We start from the raw sequence: 19,537 nt of genomic DNA, 5'->3' as shown, positions 1-19,537 counted from the left end.
GTACTAAATGCGGTCAAGCAGGAGCTTCTATTCCTCTAAAAACATTTGTGCTCCCTCTGACTACAGCTGTGTACTGTGGAAATTCTGGCCTGCACGCACAGATAAAAGTGTATTGTCAATTTGCTGAGCAACATTTCACAGACAACAAAAATCCTTATAAAAATAGACTAAAAACAAAAAACATTGACCCAATAACGCAGCAAACTATATGCCGGTGTTTTTGTGCAAAACATTTTACACAACTTTGAACCCACAAAGATTTACAGTTATCTAAACAAAAGTCTGGCTAGTATGGTCATAAAAAAATCATGCATACTTATGATAAATAAATAACAAATAAATAAGAAAATCTAACAAGATTTTTTTTTTTTAATTATTGAACTTAATCCTTTTGATGTCTTCACTGTTAAATTTTGGAGACTACTGGTTTATCACATCAAATATAAATAAAAATAATATTTATTTAATTTTATTTATTTATATAGCACCAATTCACAACACGTCATCTCAAGGCACTTTACAATTCAACAAGATCATACAGTCAATTTGATTCAAAGTTTTCTATTTAAGGAAAACCAGTTGATTGCATTGACTCATTGATTCAAAGGCAATTCCTCACACTAAGCATGCTTGTAGCGACAGTAGATAGGAAAAGCTCCCTTTTAACAGGAAGAAACCTCCAGCAGAAGCGGTGTGAGGGGGTATCAGCGGAGGCCGACTGGGGTTCAAGGAGACAGAAGCTGAGATACAGAAAAATGCAAAGATGCAAAACGCAACTGTCCACAGGCGGCTCCATCCATGAGTCATGCAGCCAGGCAGACGAGCTCCGAGCCAGCTCCCATGTCAGAGGAAGAAGAGAGCACATCCAGCCAGTCACAGTCAGAGAAACAGGACTACACTAAAAAAACAGGCCAATCTCAAACAACTATAAACCAAGGTGTTGATGGCAGCAGCACAGCTGATGTTTATTTTCAGGATGGTGTCACAGCCAAACAGCAACAGACCAGATGAAGCTACTGTGAGAAAAAGCAGAGAGAGCATAAAGTTGGAGACAAATTCTGCAGAGTGGGAGAATAGAGATAGAATGAGGCTTCATACACTGGGATTTGAGGTTTGAGGTGAAAATAAGCCATGATACTATTAAGTATATGTAAATTTAGTTTGTTCATTAGAAATTATATTTATTCAGCTAACAAGAAGTAAAATATTTTCAGCTAGTTAGAAACCTGAGAACAAGATCATTTTAAGTCAAAGTTTTATTCCTTTATTTTATTGGGCTCGCCTAGCGACGTGGTTGTTTGTTTCCAGAATTTGGCTTTATTTTGAAGGGCGGAGCTGTCAACTTCCGGTGTTTCTGCGGCTTCACCAGTCACCGCGGTAGAAACGCTCGCGCTGTAGTTCTACCGCTGGATTATTGCTGCTGAAGGCTGCAGGACGGATCAGCCGCAACGGGACGATACAGTCAGGACGGTCCTCAACGCAACTGGAGCTAAAGGTGAGTCAGGTGCTGAAGCCTTTCAATGCTGACACTTTACCGTTTATAGCAATAGGAATTGTTTAAGGTGCAATATATTTTCTACTTTTTGCAAGTAAACTCCTTCTGCAACTCTAATTTGCTAGGGGGGCATAAAAGGTAAAATTATTTCACCTTTTTAATTCCTTTTTCACCTTTATTATAAATGTCAAACGCTTAAAAATCTTCTTTTTGTTTGATTTTCTACTCTCAGATCAGATAGTGTAATTAAAATACTACACTCATCAGTTTCTCCAGAGCCTGCTATTAAAATTATATATATTCTGTTTATATTAATGCTTCTGTTTAGCTGTTATTTGGCAAACCAAAGGGGTGTATATACAGGAGATATCTACATACAGCATTATGAGAATGCCATTCTGTTTTTGGTTTTATTTATGCTGTATTTTCTTTTAGTCCCCTCTCTAACAGGCACCTAAAGGAGCCTGAAATATTTAGTGTGCAGTGTGGCAGAGTTTCTCTGTTGCTGGAAAAAAACAGAGCTGGAGATTATCCAGCTTCTGTCTCCTTGAACCCCATTCGGCCTCGGCTGATGGTCGCTCACACTGAGCCTGGTTCTGCTGGAGGTTTCTTCCTGTTAAAAGGGAGTTTTTCCTCTCCACTATCGCTACAAGCATGCTTAGTGTGAGGGATTGCATCCGAGTCAATGAGTTGATGCAATCAACTGGTTTTCCTTAAATAGAAAACTTTGAAACAGTTTGGCTGTACGATCTGGTGAACTGTAAAGTGCCTTGAGATGCAATGTGTTGTGAATTGGCGCAATATAAATAAACTGAATTGAAACTGAATTGACGGTGGTGTATCAGATAGGGATCTAAAAAGCTGCAGCTGAATTGTTAAATCAAGTAGCTGTACGTGTAAAAAATAAAGGCTGATGTAATATGTTATGACATGTGTGTTTTTCTGTGCCCTAAATATTTAGGTTACCATCTTCTTTGTTTTGTGTTTGTTTGTTTGTTTTTTTTTTGGCCTGGGAATAACCGTCATCTCGCTTTCACTTGCCTTGCAGACTGCCTGCATTCTGGTGTGTCATATCAGATTAAACTGAAGTGCAAAGCTTTCATTCTGTGACATTCTACAGGTACTTCAATGACATTCCTGCATAAAAAAAAAAAACTTTAATGTTTTACTTGCATGTTCAGATAAAGATAGTTTATTGAAATTTGTGAATTAAACAGAGAAATGTGTCAATTGTAAACCTGACACTTGGTGTTGTGTGACGATTGCACTTTTATTATATGCCTAACCAAAGAAAATTCTCGGTTCTGCAGAAAATACCAAAGTTCAAGTGAGGCTGAAATGTATGTGCCTGTGTGTGCAAACCTGCTAGGTTAAGGAAATGCTAAATATGAACTAAACAAATAAAGACAATTGTTAAAGTGAATAATTCATCTGCATGTTTGCACTGTTAGGAGTCAGAATAGTCATTGGTTACAGGCTTAAATGCATCAGCAGATTATTTGACGTAGGTTAATTTATTTGTTTTGCTTTTCTCTTCATTGTTTGCTCCCTTGCCATGTCTATTGTCAGTTATTCCTAGCATTTGATTTGACCCGCAACTGTAAAGCAGATGACATACAGGGAGTGTTGCTAAGTACAAACTAAGATTTATCACATAACTATTCAGAGATTTAACAGCTGTGGTTTTCATTGTGTTCTTATTTGTTCTGTTTATTTCTTCATTGTGCGATGTGTATTTTTACAGCATGTTGTAGATCAAGGTGATGTTGTGTTTTCATTATTGATCTGTGGAACCAGATCGACGTTCGGGCGGGGGCCATGAATAGATGCTTTAACCCTCGAGGCTCTGGAATCAATGTTTGTGTTCACGTTTGAAACAAAAAGATGAAAGTGGCTTATTTAGGTTTTATTACAAACCCTGTTTTATGTCCAAAACTGAGCAGAAAATTAATGAAGTAGATGCTAGTAAGTGACTGTAGGACAGGTGCCACTGGACATGAAGCGAAACAAGAAACAGTTTTAGAGAAAAGAAGACAGGCTTCACTCGGATCAGGCATTACATTAAGACCCCATGGGTCGACAGAGGGAATAAACAATTTGTCTTCCTGTTAGTTGGTGGAAAATGATGCAATAACTTAACATTTTCTCTCTGGAGGCTTAAGCGAGCTGGACATTATTTAAACTCTAATACCCAAACTGAGTCAGAACATCTTCAACTGTCTTTTTTTCTGAATTCTTCTAGCATTCTATACGATTTATAAATCTAGGGACTGTAATCTGTGTTAGGTGTGGGCTTCTGCTGCATTAAGACTCTAACCAATAGGCTGAATGTAGCAAGGACATGCCAAGAGTAAACTCACGACACTGGGAATACATTAGAGATACACCAATCCAGTTTTTTCCGATCCATTCTGATACCGGTACCTGGCCATACCGGTACCTGGCCTGAGAGTATCTGCTGATATCCAATACTGATCCGATTCATGTAAGTAAAGACTTCAGTCTTGACATAAACATTGTTAAAAAAAGGGAACTAATTAGCACATAGATAAATGTACTTTATATTATTTCTTAACAAATAAGTAGCAAAAAAAGAGATAACAGTACCATTCAAAGTACACTGTATGGATAACTTATATTCAATATTAAATCCCCAATATCTGATCCGGCTAATTAGTCAATATTGGAGCTAATATCAGATCCAGGTATTGGATTGGTGTATCTCTACATACATTACACATTTTCTATTCAATAATTGCAATATTAATTTTGCACACAGATACTGCCAAGATGCTGTAGCTTCAATCAGTTTTTGCAGCTATTGAGAGAAGCTGTTAATATGGATCGAAGGATGGAATAATAAGGAACCCTTAACAGGATTATGAGGAACCAAGTCTCCATGGAGGGAAGTTAAAGCAGAAATTCGCCATAGTACAGTACACAGTTCTTCCGGTTTGTTGTTGTGGATTTGTAGTTGCAGATTAGTCAGATTACCCATGCTGAGCCGTGACCAACACAGGAAGCGGCAACAATCAAAGCTAGACCCAGGTCTGCATTACTGCTGATGTAGGGACCACATACTAGAATGCATTTATGGAATGCTGAGATGATTTATGGGATAGCAATGTTCCATCATCAAGGATAATGTATTTTCCATTACATTATCCTTTAGAACAGTTTCATAAGAAAAACATGCAATTCAAGATGTAATTTTGGTTTTAGTTTAATAAACTGTCTAACTCTCCAGTACATGGAGGTCCTGCTTGGACTGGAATAGCACAATGTCAGGAGTCCAGCTTCAGCAAAGTTCACTGACATGAAATAAAGTCATAGTTCTACTTCTGCAAATCTTTAAATGAAATAAAAAAAACTATTTTTACGAAGGAACCTGGGATATTATACAGACTCTCACATCATGATCATTTTATTGAATAAAAGAAAGGCTTTTGTTCCAATATTCTTTCATCTTCCAGCTACAAACTTCATGTAACAGGGCAAGATGAAGGAGTGAAAATGTGTGAATGGAGTAGCTGTGATTACTAAAAAATCCAGTGCAACAAATTCTTGTGAAAAGCCCCTTACAGTTTTCTTTTTGTTACATTGTTTATAAGGTTCCTTAACAGTTTCCCAGTTAGCGCAACATCACTGAAAATGCCCCCCCCAAAAGAGTTAATTCATTCATTTTCCTCATATTTGTTTACTTTCTACAAACAATGGAATAGCAATTATAAATGTAATGAGCTGCCTGGTGTTCCATATTGATAACCGTTCCTAAATATTAACTCTGTGTCCCTTTTAGACACAGAAGATGCATATTTCCTCATTGCGAGCTTCTTGGAGAATATCTCCCAAAAGCAGAAAGTAGATTTGTTTGTTTTGCAGGACCTTTTGCAGCTCTGTTATTTATAGAGTTGCACAAGTACTACATACTGATATTAGCTGTTTAGCTGGGCTATATGCTCTGGTACAACCTGCAGTCAGCTGTTTCATAGATCTGTCACTTTGCCAGCTGTAGTTTTAGATCAAGGCTGCCTTTTAGAACGGTGATGAGTGGAGCTCATTTAGCTTTAGCACCATGAATGCCCCACTGTACATCTGGGGAAAACTCATATAGTCCCTCCAGCTGTTTCACATACATTCTATGATGGAAAAAGTTTGCAGTTTTTACTTCCTTTAACCTCAGCATAGCTTCTTTCAAGGGAATAAGTAGCCACCAAATGTTATACACCACTAAACTTTCTAATATTTTAAAGAATGCTAAAGTAACTTAACTGTTCCTCCGGGAACATTAAAGTTTCCCCTTTCTACTCTGGCTTTGAAGAGGCTCAAAGCAAGAAGGACTGTCAGTAGAAGGAAGGGTAGAAGTCCTTTCCAGATGTCGCTCTGATGGGGAGGTTCTGGGGAAGCCATCCTATAATGAATGAGAGAGAGAATCACCTGAGGGGACCAGAGACATCAAACAAAACCTTTCTCTCACTTTCTTCTGTACCTTTTACTCACTTAAGACTCACTTCTCTTCACTCCTCATTCCATGGATCTCATCTCCCTCAAGTTATCTGTGGATAAATGGACTTCGTACCAGCCTCCTTTTCCTCCCTTTTTTTTTTTTTTATTTATCTTAATTGATCTCTCTGCTTCCGTCCTGCATGGTGGTTGTTTTTATATTTTACTGAGCTCCAGCCAGAGGGCATGTTCTGAAAAATTCGTCTGTGGAGAGAAACCCTGACATTCACTGACACAAACATGCACATGAACAAATTAACTTCCCTGACCTGAAACAAATACTCAAAACATTGTGGTCAGCAGGGACAAAGCAGGCTCGAACATGAATGATCACTTGTTTTAATCAGCTGCTTGTTTTTTGTTTGTTTTTTCTTGGATGCAAATTGCCCTATTACACAGAGGGAAAGCATATTTTGCATCTTATTGGCCTAAAAGGACTTAAGACCTCTTTTCTGGAATTTCCATCTGCATGTAAATGTGTTAGTCTCAGTTAGAAGCTGCTATGACAGTCAGAATAAAAGGAAAACATTATATATAGTTCAACATCCGATAAAATTCAAACTGTGGAGGAACCACAGTGGTGGTATTATTGGACCGCAGTGCAGCATTTGATATTGTTGATCATTTGATTTTATCAGCATGTTTGGAAAACTGGGTCGGCCTTACTGGTGCCTTGCTGGACTGGTTTAAATCCTACCTAAAGGACTTATGTTACAGTGGGGAACGTTATGGCTAAAATCCTGGTGTTATGATGGGATCAGAAAGGCAAATAAAGGCAGTTACTAAGTCAGACTTTTATCACCTGAGGAACATCTCTAGGATTAAAGGACTAATGTCCAAGTATGGTGTAGAAAAACTTATACATGCATTTTTTTAAGTATTTATTACCTCAACAGTGTCTTCATAGGTTTGCCTAAAAAGTGCATCAGACAGCTGCAGCTGATCAAAAACTCTGCTGGCTGTGTTCTCACTAGCACTAAAAAGGTAGAACACATCAGTCTAGTTCTGAAGTCCTTACACTGGCTCCCTGCAGCTCAGAGAATAGACTTTAAAATCCTTGTGTTAGTCTATAAATCAATAAATGGATCTGCACCTCAATACATAACAGACTTGTTGTCAATGTATCAACCTCCCAGAACCTTCAGGTCTTCTAGTTCCAGCCTGCTCTGAACACCCAGAACTAGAAACAAACATGGAGCATTTAGCTTCTATGCTCCACTTAATTGGAACAAACTCAGCAGACTGTTAAAACACCGATAGCCGGAGTTCTTTAAGACAAAGTTAAAAACCCAATAGTTTAAAGCTGCCTTTGGCTGTTGAAGTTAAACTGTTAACAGTGGTAATATTAGTTTAAAGTTGTGGTCTTATTTGTTTTACTACCTGCTAGGGATGAAAAAATTAATGGGATTAATCGTGATTAACATCGGCGTCGCCAGACCCCATTTACTGGGGCACGTGCCCCAGTATAAATGAGCTGTGCCCCAGTATAAATCTCATGAATATTTGCAACAGTATTACATTTTTTTAATGCATCAATTTAGATAATTCCAACGGAAGGAGACGTATATTTCTACTCAAATGCGCAGCAAGTGTGTTGGTAACTCCAAATTGAGGATGTATTAGCGCCCCCACGTCAGCGCATGTCACTGCATGAACTGCAGGTAAACTAACGCGCTGCTCTCAACTGAGTTGGATGGGACACTGTGCGGCCACAACGCATTTTTAGTTCTGGTAACGTTTCTTACCTGTCAATTTTATTATTTTCCCAGTGAAACCACATGATTTATAGACTACTAACTGAAAATGACTGCATTGGTTTGTAGATGGATATCAGGAAATTCCTCACACGAAGCAGAGACAGGGAAGCAGTAAAACAAGATGAGAGAGAGGGAGGTAAGGTCCCGTAATGAATTAGTGATTTAAGCTAAGCAGTTACATTAGGGACGTTATAATCAATATGATAGATTTTTACATAATTATAAATTTAGGTTTTTTATTGTTTGCTGTGGAGAATGAGAATGCAGGTGCTGGAGTAGGAAAGGGAGGAGGAGGCGAGACTGACAGGCAAGAGGCAGGTGAAGGACAGGAGAGACAGGACCATGAAGGTGATGAGGGAGCAACAACCAGCTTCCACAAACAAGAAGGGGACATTAGTGACTTAGGGGGAAAGCATGATGGTCCTAAACAAGTGAAGTTGTCCCACCATCCCCAGCGCAAATTTGGAGTAAAAAAACGTTCATTTAATTCAAAATGGTTTGAAAGCTTTTCCTGGTTAAAAAAGAAAGCCTTGTCATCAAGGATATGCAGTGTGTTTTCAACTTGCTTGATAACATCATATTCCCAACACTAACGCAGGTCATCCAGATCTCCCTCACCATCCCAGTCTACAGCTGGAGTTGTGAAAGGTCATTCAGTGTGTTGAGAAGGCTCCACACTTGGCTGAGGTGCACAATGGGACAAGACAGGCTCCATCATGATGCTATTTTATCAGTTGAAAAGGAAGAACTTTCTAAGCTGAGTCACAAGTGATTGACCACTTTGCAAAAATGATAAATAGGAGGTACACTTTAATGCTCAAAAAATAAAAGGAAATCTTAGCTCAGGATGAGTTAAAATTTCCCACGAACTAAAACTCTGTAACCTAGGAATTAATGATTACTTCAGAATGTGTATAAGGAAACTTTTTATTTGTCAAAGTTGTTGATGTCTTATTTATTATAGCTGCAATGTTGAAAATGTTCATGTTTGTTAAAACAAATATGCTCTTATACTCATTAATATCTCAACTGGTAATTTTGGTAGGAATGTATCAGGGTGGGGCAGTGTGCTTGTCTGTATTTATGTACGGAAGGAGGGGCATATGCACTAGGGGGGCAGTGCCCCAGTAAAGCTTTGTGCCTAGCAACGCCCCTGGTGATTAATCAATTAGTGAAATAATCATTAACTAATTTAGTAATTGATGAATCTTTAACTGGAGTATAGAGACTCTAAAACATGCCCTTAGTTGACAGAGCAACCCACTTAGAGCAGTAATTATACCAAAGTTGTTTAAAAAAAAAAAATTTAACATTTTGCATTTAAGATTTCATCTGTCCGTATGCTCTATCCAGAAAAAGTTTAATTTCACCTGGTTTAATTTCGGCAAATTCCTTCTTTAAAGAATCTTTTGCTATCCGATTATTAATCAAAAAAAAATAATCAACAGATTAATTTATTTGGAAAATATTTCATTAGTTGCAGCCTTACTACCTGATTTTATCATGTCTTTATTTGCTTTTATTCAGCTTTCATTTTTCTCCCATTTTTTTGTTTAATAAATATAAAGCACTTTAAATTGTCCTAGTTCTGGATTGTGCAATACAGATAAACTTGCCTTTTTAAATATATGATGCAATCTTGATTTAAATCAAACAATTTCATTGCCCTCTGTGTAATTCTTTTCATTTGCTAATCCCAGTCACTCTAAAATTGCTGCTAAGTGCTCAAAGAAGGAACTTATCGAGACCTTAACTATCTTCAGAAATGGTAGTTAAGCCAAATACTAACATGTACCATCTGGTTTTAATAGGGGTAAATAGCTAATCCTCTATAAAGGAAAAAAAGCAACAAAAGTACAGCCCAGAGCTTTCAGGAAGTTTCCACAGATCATTATGTAATTAGGAAATGGCAGTTAACCGCTAAATCCAGAGCTACAGAACAACATGCATGCTAGACAATCACTCATGAACATTTAGGCAAGCTTTACGTATAACGGAAGCAGCTATTTTCACATATGAAGTCAAATTAAAGTAACATTTAAACAAAGAATCAACTTTATTGGCCCAGTTTCACAGAGAAACAAGCTGATTTCAGATTCTGTCACTCACATGGTATTATGATGCCTAAGTCTTTATCCACTTGTTCATATTCACCCCTTAATAGATTGGACTTGTTTGTATGCCAGACAAACTGAAGCTGAAAGCTGAAGCTGAGACAAGCTGAACATGGTCTGGCAACTAGGTCTGGGCAATTAATGCAAAAATGTATTTGCATTGTAATTTCAATTTAACAAATGCAATTTTTCAAATGACAGAGGCATTTCATTTTGGTCATATGACATTTAACAAGAGTAAGACAATACATGTATTTCTGCAGCTCTTTGGATGGAGGTAATAAGATAAAGTGTGTTTGCCACCATACAGGAAGGAAGAGTTAAAGCTGGCATGTAGATGCGTGCATGCAGATATATGTAAGTACTTCTTCATATAAAGGGCTACAGTAAAGTGTAACAATTGACTGTACAAGGAAGCTTTCATGGTCATAAAAAAAATCTGGGAGGAGGACATCTACACACCTGTGGTTAATGCAAAGGAAATCAAAATAGAATCAGGTTTGGTTATAGAAAATAATTGCAATTTGATTTTTGTTAAAATTAATCAGTTCTGCTGGCAACAGCGGTTATAAGGCAAAGTCAGCGTGTGTCAAAGAGCCTTGTGTCTGTTTACTCATTATAGGTAATAGATGAAAAATCAATAGGAAGGCATATAGATACACTAAAACAACTGAGCTATCTGCACCTTCTTTAGCGTGCACTATTCTAACTGAAACGGAGAATAATTATGATATCCATCAATACGCTATGCATGAAGCTGTTGAAGAACTGGAGAGCTCCTTCAGTGACAGACTGCTGCACCCTAAATGCACCAGGGAGCATTATCACAGATCCTTCCTCCCAGCAGCAGTAAGACTCTATAACCACCACTGTTTCCAACAACCCCAATAAGTTGTTACATTCATGCTGATTTTGCAGTTTCTACCTCAGTCAGTTAAATAACAAGCTGCTGTTATTCTGCACACCTCTGATGTTGCTGCTATTTTTAAATATCCATTATTGTAAAAATGTCCATAGCTGTAAATTTGGTTATTTATCTTCCAGGTGCACAGTTTTTATGTTGTAAAAACACTTTACAGTACAGTATTTGATTTGTTTATTTTTAAATCTTCGCCATTATGTTATTCTTATACACTTTTCTACGGTCCACATTTGTATGACCATTTTTCTATTCTATTCTATTCTATTTTAGAAAGATCATTGTATTTCTAAAACATAAACAGATTTCCTCAAAGCAGATGTGCAATATCCCCTCTGCAGTTTCCTCTTGCATTTTTGGAAAATTCCTGCCCTTGATCACACCCCAAGAACATTTTTGTTTTGACTATATACATACAAAAAATAATTTAACTCAATTTATTGAATAACAGCAGAATTCAAAAGCTAGGCTTTTTTAATCTAGTTGTTGGTCCAAGTCAATTCAGAAGGTCAAAGCTTGCTTGTCAGTTGCCTAAAACTTTCAAAGGTAGCTTTGTGCAACAAAGACAGGCATACATATCAAAGATAACCTGTCACCTATGCTGGATTTCTGCTGTGCTGGTGTTACTGTCAAACAGAAGTGGGATAGAGGACTGTCTGTGTTTTCTGCCAGCAGACCCCTATAGCACTTGCCCTTGATTCAGCACTCACCTCCTTCTCTTTATGACAAATTTTCTGAAAGATATGCAAATGTATTTGAATATAAAAAGTTGCTTGGTTAATATATTTTCTGGAAATATATCTGTTTACAAAAATCTGCAGGTACCCTGTTGGTAGGAAGCTCCAGCATAAACCTAAAGCTAAAAACAAAACCCGTCACCAAAATACTAAATTATTCTTATAACGTCCTGTTATTTTTTTTTTATCTGGGAACATCCTCCACAGCAGCCCTGCATCTGTGCTTCTATTTCCTGCATGAAAAATGAAATATATATGATAAGAGGGGAAAAAACACATTCATCACCTGAGCCATTTCATTTGTTATTAAACAAACTCGTGTTGAATAGGATGCAGGTTTATTGGTTTGGGTATACAGTGACGAAAATATCAAATATAGCTCCATTACGTTTATACAGGCTTTTGAAGTAGCACTGAAACATCAGACGTTAATCCGACTCAGAGCAGGCTGCTAGAAGGGGAAGTCACTGCTCTACAAAGAGAGAAAACAGGAAGTGTTGCGTATAAAGCCGAATATTACATTAGTTTAAGGTGAAATAGTGTCTAGATAGTGTTGGGGCACCCAGAGAAGCAGATTTGGGGCTATATACAAGTAAAATTCAATTCTGTGTTATTTATTTCAAATCTCTGTTTTTTTGTTTTTTTTTTTGTCTATGCAATTATACTTGAAAAAACTGTTCAAATCACACAATGAAAATATTTTGCTGGTGGAAAACGCAAAATGATTAGGCAACAGCATCGCTGCATCACAGTATGTAAACACTATGACAACACATAGATATACCATACTAAAAATATTAATTTAAACATCCAAAGATGTTTAGTCCTTTATAAATGTAGTTCTAATTTAAGTCTAAATATTTTAGCACTTCTAATGTTGGTGAAGGTCATAATTCTGTAAGATTGTGATGAACATATGAGCATATGAAGATGAACATAAGAGCGTATTATGATTTAACTGCTGTTACTAGTTAGGATCTTCACATAGTAGTAGTGTAATGAAATAAACTGAACAACAAGAACAACAGTAAGCGGGATTTTAACTGTGTTTGTAGAAATCAACCATCCTTTTTCCTTGTTCTTACGAGTACTTGAATAAGTAAATACTGTTAAATCATTCTGTCTTTGATTGATGTGTTTTTAGGTTTTGTAGTATAGACTTAGTACCAAAAAAACAAAAGAAATATACCTTTTTATAATTGGACTTGTTAAATAATGGTTCCATTCATAACCATGCAGGGTCTAATCAAAGTATTTTGAGATTTTGAGTTAATCCTACTAGTTATATCATGATAACATAACTAATTGCATCTAGAATTTCTTCCTCTTTGAGATTTAAATCAAAAGAAAAGAATATTAGGATCACTAAACATGGAAAATAACATATATCTGAGACTCATAAAAGCTTAGACTTATTTCAGTAGATAAAGCAACAGTATAGCTACACACAAGACAGATTTTACTCTAACAGGAAAAATATTGGCTTTTTACAATAAAAGCATCTTTTCATATTCATTTAAACCTGAGATGTCCTCATGCATCTTCATATGAAGCAAGAACTGGATTCACTCATTTAAGCTGATGCAGCAGTGTGGTACACTTGAAAGACTGGGATTATAAAAAGAGAATGCCTTTAATCTGTAAACATTACTCATTTAGCACTAAATCAATACGATGTGCAATCAAACTGAAACCAAATTTAAAAAGCAAACAGATTCAGCATATCTAACATTGGGGGGAAAAAGACCCTAATTGAATCTTACTGTATTTGACAATGATAAAAACTAATATGGCCTTTAGTGCAATTTAAAAATTTATTATCCAACATGTATAAAAATTAAAGCAATACATAAAAAAAAAAAAAATTATAAACTCAGTTTGCATTGTTAGAGTGCACTAAGTGGGCAGAAGTAGGGGCATGATGGGAGCAAGTCACAAAAGCCTGAGAAAGCACCAATAAAAATCCAGCAATATTATTTAGCAGCCAGCATCTCTATGCCACAGCTATCCTCATTGAGAATCAAATAACCGGAGCTGAATCTGCTTATTTTATTTTTTTTTCTATTTGGCTTAAAGTTGAGTCTCTGCTTATAAATCTCAATCTCAATAGCCTTCCCTCTAGAGAGGAATCTCTTTCTTATAGCTTTACAGAACTGCCTGATTGGAAGACAATTACTCACTGGCTGTAACAAGATTAAATGGTGGGAAAAGCCTTTATGCGCAGAGATAAATCATTTGCTGGGTGCTGTTTCATTGTTAGTTCTAACTTAGCGGAATGTGACCTGGCTTAATCTCGTCAATCTTAAACAAGTGCATCTAATGTCATTCTTAAATTTGGAAATTACAGCAGTAATTAGTAGTTTCAAACCAGATTGCATGTCTCATATCCAGGCTTGACGTCATTGCACATTTAACGATTTATTGCTTTTTAATATCATAAGCTGTTTCCTGTAATTGAGGATGACTGAGTGTCTTAGAAGGCTCTGTCACTCTCCACCGCTGACTCACCCGGTTTTTCCTCATCAACCTCTCCTCAAACATTTTGGAATCAGCAGTGGAGGTCCTATTAGAGAGACACCCCGTGTCTTGTGATCCCTCCATGTCTTGGAGCACAGTTCAGTATTCACCTCCACCACATACTAATCCTTTCATTTGCTTCAGCTTCAGGCAGTTGGGTCAAAGGGCTGACAAAGGGCTGACTGTGTAAGCAGTCTACAGGGACAGAGACTGATACAGAGATGCATTTACTGATGTTTACAGTAGCTCAAATACTGAAACACCTTTTAACAAAAATAAGTTTATGCAAAGTTTATCCACAGCCATATGATGACCTCAAATTCACATAGAAAATCATTTATGGTTACAGCTGGTAGAGATTGCTCATCAAATTTTGAGTTTTTTTAATGTTTTTATGTATTGCTTAAATTTTGATATATCTTCTTTTGATAATGAATCCTAAATCATAGTAAAGACCAGATTTGTTTTTAATGTCACCTGGTACATTCAGATACAACATGTTTAGCTTTTTAAAACTGTTACACACGCTGACTCTGCTTGCTCTTAAAATTTTGTTTCAGTTTGATTACAAATTAAATCTATTTTGAGCTAAATATCCAAAGTCTTTAAAGTGTAGCACTCTGCCGCAGACGCTCATATATTAAGAGATCCAGGTCTTGCTTAATATATCACTTCAGCTCTCAAATGTTATTGTATGAGTATGCTTTCAGAAATAATTATGTGTAAGCAGATGTTCATATTACCCATGGCTTGGTTTGCTAATGCGCATGCCGACCATCCAAATGGCTCTTGAATTTTAACACTGATTGGAAAAAAAAAAACACACTATCCACATTCACTCCCTCCTTTATAATTTCAGATAAGGATGAATTATTTTTCATTTTAATTGTCTATACTCTTTGTCCCATCTTGTAGCACACTGACAATTTCTGACAGAATTCTATTTAAATACCGTATTTTCATGACCATAAGGCGCACTGTACTAAAAGGCGCCGTCTCAGTTATGTGTGCCATTTCTGTATTTAACACACACATAAGGCGCACCGGACTATAGGGCGTGGGTTTTATATACCGGTACATATCCTCTACTACGTTTAAATACCTCTACTGCGTATTTAAAAATAGAGCGGGAGCAAAACTGAGTATGATTGTGCTTTATTCATGTATTTATTACAAAGTATTAATCAAACCTGGGAGCTGGCCGTGAGACAAACACATCGCTGATGACACAGAGCGCTGTGATCACTCCTCTGAAACAGTTTATTGAGGCATAAATTAACTTAAAATGCAGAAATCTGCCGGCAGAATATGTTCGCTTTTATTATCCTGGTGCCTGCAGTTTAGATTATTTAGATGAAAAACACCTACCAGCTGCCGCGGTCAACCGCGAGGAGGAGACCCGGCCAGAGGCTGCTGTTGAATGAGATTCCTACTGACAGCGCACTGCTGGTATCTTGGGATCTGAGCGGCACCGACAGAAATAATATGGGAAGGTGGGATTGTAATCTGGATGAACTGACTGCAATGATTAAGTTTTCAGGTGGACTTTCCCACTTAAAGACATATTAAAGGCACACTATGCAACATTTTTCAGTTAATTAATGTGTTCCATAACGTTTTGGATGATTAAATGAGTCATTTCAGGTTGAACAAAGGTATTCTCGGCCGCCCTGGTGGTCTGTGGGGGAAATACTGCACTTGCAATTGCAGGAGCACCGACCCGCATCCACAGGCTCAGAAGTCTCGTGAGAGTCAGTCTTGCTTTACGGCCGAGAACTGCTACACCCCCCAGTTAAAAGCATTCTCGTTGCTAGCACAGTGGCGATCCTTGTGCAGTTATGCTACGTTCACGCAGCAAAAGCAGCAAAATCGTGTCTGCTGCTTCATTTTTGCTGCTTGAACCAGTTAGTTCTGACGCTCTGGCTGTGCGGTGCAAAAGTGTGTCTGACGCGCGTTGGGCGGAGCTTCACTATCCTTTCTCTGCCTTGCAGCTATATTTGCTGTGATCATTTGGAATAAAGTAGTTTTAATATGTGTTTAAATGAGAAAATACACCTGAAAATGTAATCAGTGCCGTCAGTTCATTCAGATGATTATCCTGCCTTCAATATTTTTTCTGTCGGAGCCGCTCAGACCCCCACATACCAGCGGTGCGCCGACAGAAGGAACCCCTTCATCAGCAGCCTCTGGCCAGGTCACGTCCTCGCGGTTCACCGCGGCAGCTGGTAGGTGTTTTTCATCTAAATAATCCAAACTGCATATTCTGCCGGCAGATTTCTGCATTTTAAGTTAATTTAGGCGTCAATAAACTGTTTAAGAGGAGAGATCATAGCCTCTGATCATCAGCGCTGTGTCTCTCTCCCTGCTTCAGCTGCTCAGACGCGCTGGGCCTGCTGCTCCTTTGCTGCGCCTTGACGCGCGTCAACCATTGACTTTGCATGTAAACTCGCTGCTTCTGTCGCGCCAGCTGCGGTGTGAACGCAGCATTAGTCATTCGTTGCGTTAGCCTGTCTGCTAAGCTCAAAACAACCGCGCCTGGCTTGACGGAGAAACCAGGAGAACAGCTGTGCATATTTACGACAGTGCACTTTTACTTTCGCCCTCTGGGGGGAGTCTCGCTGGAAAATCAACACCGGTTGCATAGTGTACCTTTAAAACTACTTTATTCCCACTGATCACAGCAAATATAGCTGCAAGGCAAAGAAAGGATAGAGTAGCTCTGCCCAACGCGCGTCAGACACACTTTTGCACCGCGCAGCCAGAGCTGCAAAGCTGCTTCAGCTACGCGTCAGAACTAACTGGTACAAGCAGCAAAAATGAAGCAACAGACGCGTGAACGTAGCATTACTTTGAACGGCCGGTTCACACCGATGTCGAGCGGTTGAAGTTCCTTTGTCAGACCTCCCGGAATAACAGCAAGCACAGCGTTCATTTGTTTCACCATGTTTTTCACATCAGCTGTGAGATGGGCACGCATGGAGTCACAGATTAACAGCGATGGTGATGAGTGGAAAAAACCACCTGGTCTCCTTACATTCACCTCCCTCAGCCACTCTTTCATCATCTCCTCAATGATGATGCTATATGCGCCTTATAGTTGTGAAAATTTGATTCTGACAAGTTATTTTTAAACTTATAGGTGACCATCAACTGTGAAGTCTTTAGTTATTGTATAGATTTATTTTCTTAATATAATGTGCTTGGATGTCTAGCCTTATGGCTGATCCGTTATAGTTATTTTTTCGTCAACCTGTAATGACTCAGGACAGAGGGACCCAGTATTCAGGCAAGGCAGACTGTGGGATAACTTAAAAAGCGTTTATTTAAAACGACGGGCTGCGGATCTGCGGTATCAGCAGATAGCGCGTCTAAGGCAGGAACGCTGCTAGAGAGTTCCAGACATGAAGCCTGAAAGGCTGCAAACCTGGCAGGAGGTCAGACCCAGTAGATGAAGGGAAGGCAGGATAATCCCGGTCGAACTCAGGAGGCAGATCCAGGTTCAGTCCACAGGAAGAATCTGGCAGATGTCCGAAGACAGGTCAGGCCAACAGATCAGAACATGGGATAGGCAAGCTCAAAGGCCCGAATACAGAAACGGGTCAGAATCAGGCAATCAGAACACTATTAGTAACACTGGTAAACTCTCAACACCAAAGGCTGAAGAATAATCTGTCACTGATGGCTGGGAACAAGCAGCTTAAATAAAGGCAGGAGCGGGTGGATCAGATGAGCAGTAATGAGAAACCGGGCAGAGTTAGACAGGTGAAAGAAATTCATACTGTAATTAAGCCAGTCATCACTGCCAAGATCGTGACAGATTTTGTGGGATGTAATCAAAAAGAAATAAAAATGTATAATTGTAAATAGTAATAAAAACAGTTTTTTTTTTTTTTTTAGAAAAAATAAAGTATAGATTAAAATTACCCTTTAAATTTTTCTTGAAACGGGATGCATAATAATAATTGTGTCATATATACCATTTACTGAATTAAATAAGTATGTATGTATATGACTACATGTAACAATATGAATATATGTATGCACGTATGTTTGAATGTATGCATCTGTTGAAAATGTATTTTGTGTAGATATAACCAAGAAAAAGATAAATAAATGTATTTGTCACAATCATATATGAGTTATATGAACAGACGGTGGGAGTAAATAAGTTCCTAGTCATCCCACTCTATTTCAAGCTTGATTGTCTCATGCCATTAAGAGCAAACATGAAATGTATATTGTGATTAATATGGGTTGTGCACACTGGAAAAGATTATCTCATTTAACTGTATTTTCTGATGTAAATTATGTGTTTTATCCCCCCAAACACCAGTCGTCATTTGGACATTGGTTTTTAGGATAAATCTGGTCGTTCCATCATAGTCTTGATTTAGTCCAGGGGTCTGGGCCTGGGGTTCGGGGTTCATCAGTAACTACCTGGTCTTAGATGTCACCTCAGGGGGAAGGAGTCTTTGCTTCCAGAATAGGTTGATATTACCTGTTAAAAATAGTTTAGCTCACCTCCATACACAGCCTGAGCTCTGGAACCCAGCTTGTTGAGATAAGCTGCACTCTAGAACGGCTATCCCCACTGTAAACAAAGAATGTTTACAAAGGGGATGGGAAACTGCTGACCTTGACTTGACTGAAGATATTGCTGGATAGTGGAATGAATACTTTAAGGATCTCCTCAACTTGTCTGTCCTGCCCACTCCCCTGGTGGAAGCACAGTCTGAGTTATCTGAGCTGGACTTGTTCATTTCAACCTGTTCACTCGAATAACTTATGTAGATAAGTTAGTCCAATAGGATAGTAAACTTGGTCAGAGAGCCTGGTGGCACCAGTGTACGGCAGCGTCTCTTCTGTCAGTGAGCCCCTGGGCAGCTGTGGCTACAATGTAGCTTGCCACCATCAGTGTGTTAGTGTGTTTCACTGAATGTGAGAATGACCGAATGTTGTGTAAAGCACTTTTGTCAAGTCACTTGAAGTGACAAAGCACTATATAAGTACAGGCTATTTACCATAACCATATCCCTTGTTGCGCCATGGGCAATCTAGGAGTATGGATTCAAGCCTTTTTTATAGGGTAGTTCTGGTGGGTCCCTCCAGTCATGACCTACAGCATGCACTGGGAGTGTTAACAGGAGGGTTAGCATCAGTTCCCCCTAATCAGAGCCCATGGTTCTCTACCATAAGAGGGTGGATCACCATATAAAGGTTTAGGGGAGTTTCTGCCTCAAGTGGATGAGTTAAAATATCCCTGGGTCACAAGTAAGAGCGGGAACAGATTAGGAGATCGACAGATGGAACAGGATGGTTGCCTCTAAAATGCAGATACTGCACTGGTCTGATGTAGTGAGGAAAGAGCTGAGACAAAAGGCAAAGCTCTCGATTTACTGCTCAGTGTACATTCATACCCTCAGATATGGTCATGAAATCCGGGATATGACTAAAAGAATCAGTCATCTGGATCTTGGATAGTAGTTTGGAGTTGA

General features: G+C 38.4%; 1 protein-coding gene across 2 annotated transcripts in view; it reads left to right on the top strand.

The window, feature by feature from the left end:
- The first annotated feature begins 1,374 nt into the window (after window positions 1-1,374).
- Window positions 1,375-19,537, top strand: part of csgalnact1a (chondroitin sulfate N-acetylgalactosaminyltransferase 1a) — a 50,426-nt gene continuing 32,263 nt past the window's right edge. Inside the window, exons 1-2 of one of the 2 annotated variants that reach the window (XM_038275051.1) lie at window positions 1,405-1,495; window positions 2,544-2,615. The gene's annotated coding sequence lies outside the window, so the exon portion shown is untranslated. Of the gene's footprint in view, window positions 1,496-2,543; window positions 2,616-19,537 lie in introns of both variants that reach the window. The other variant, XM_038275050.1, reaches the window with a different exon arrangement.

The sequence above is a fragment of the Cyprinodon tularosa genome, unplaced genomic scaffold, assembly GCF_016077235.1.
Source record: "Cyprinodon tularosa strain WSP-4 unplaced genomic scaffold, ASM1607723v1 ctg94, whole genome shotgun sequence".
Taxonomy (NCBI): domain Eukaryota; kingdom Metazoa; phylum Chordata; class Actinopteri; order Cyprinodontiformes; family Cyprinodontidae; genus Cyprinodon; species Cyprinodon tularosa.
The sequence above is the reverse complement of the archived record's forward strand: the minus strand, read 5'-3'. Positions and strand labels throughout refer to the sequence as shown.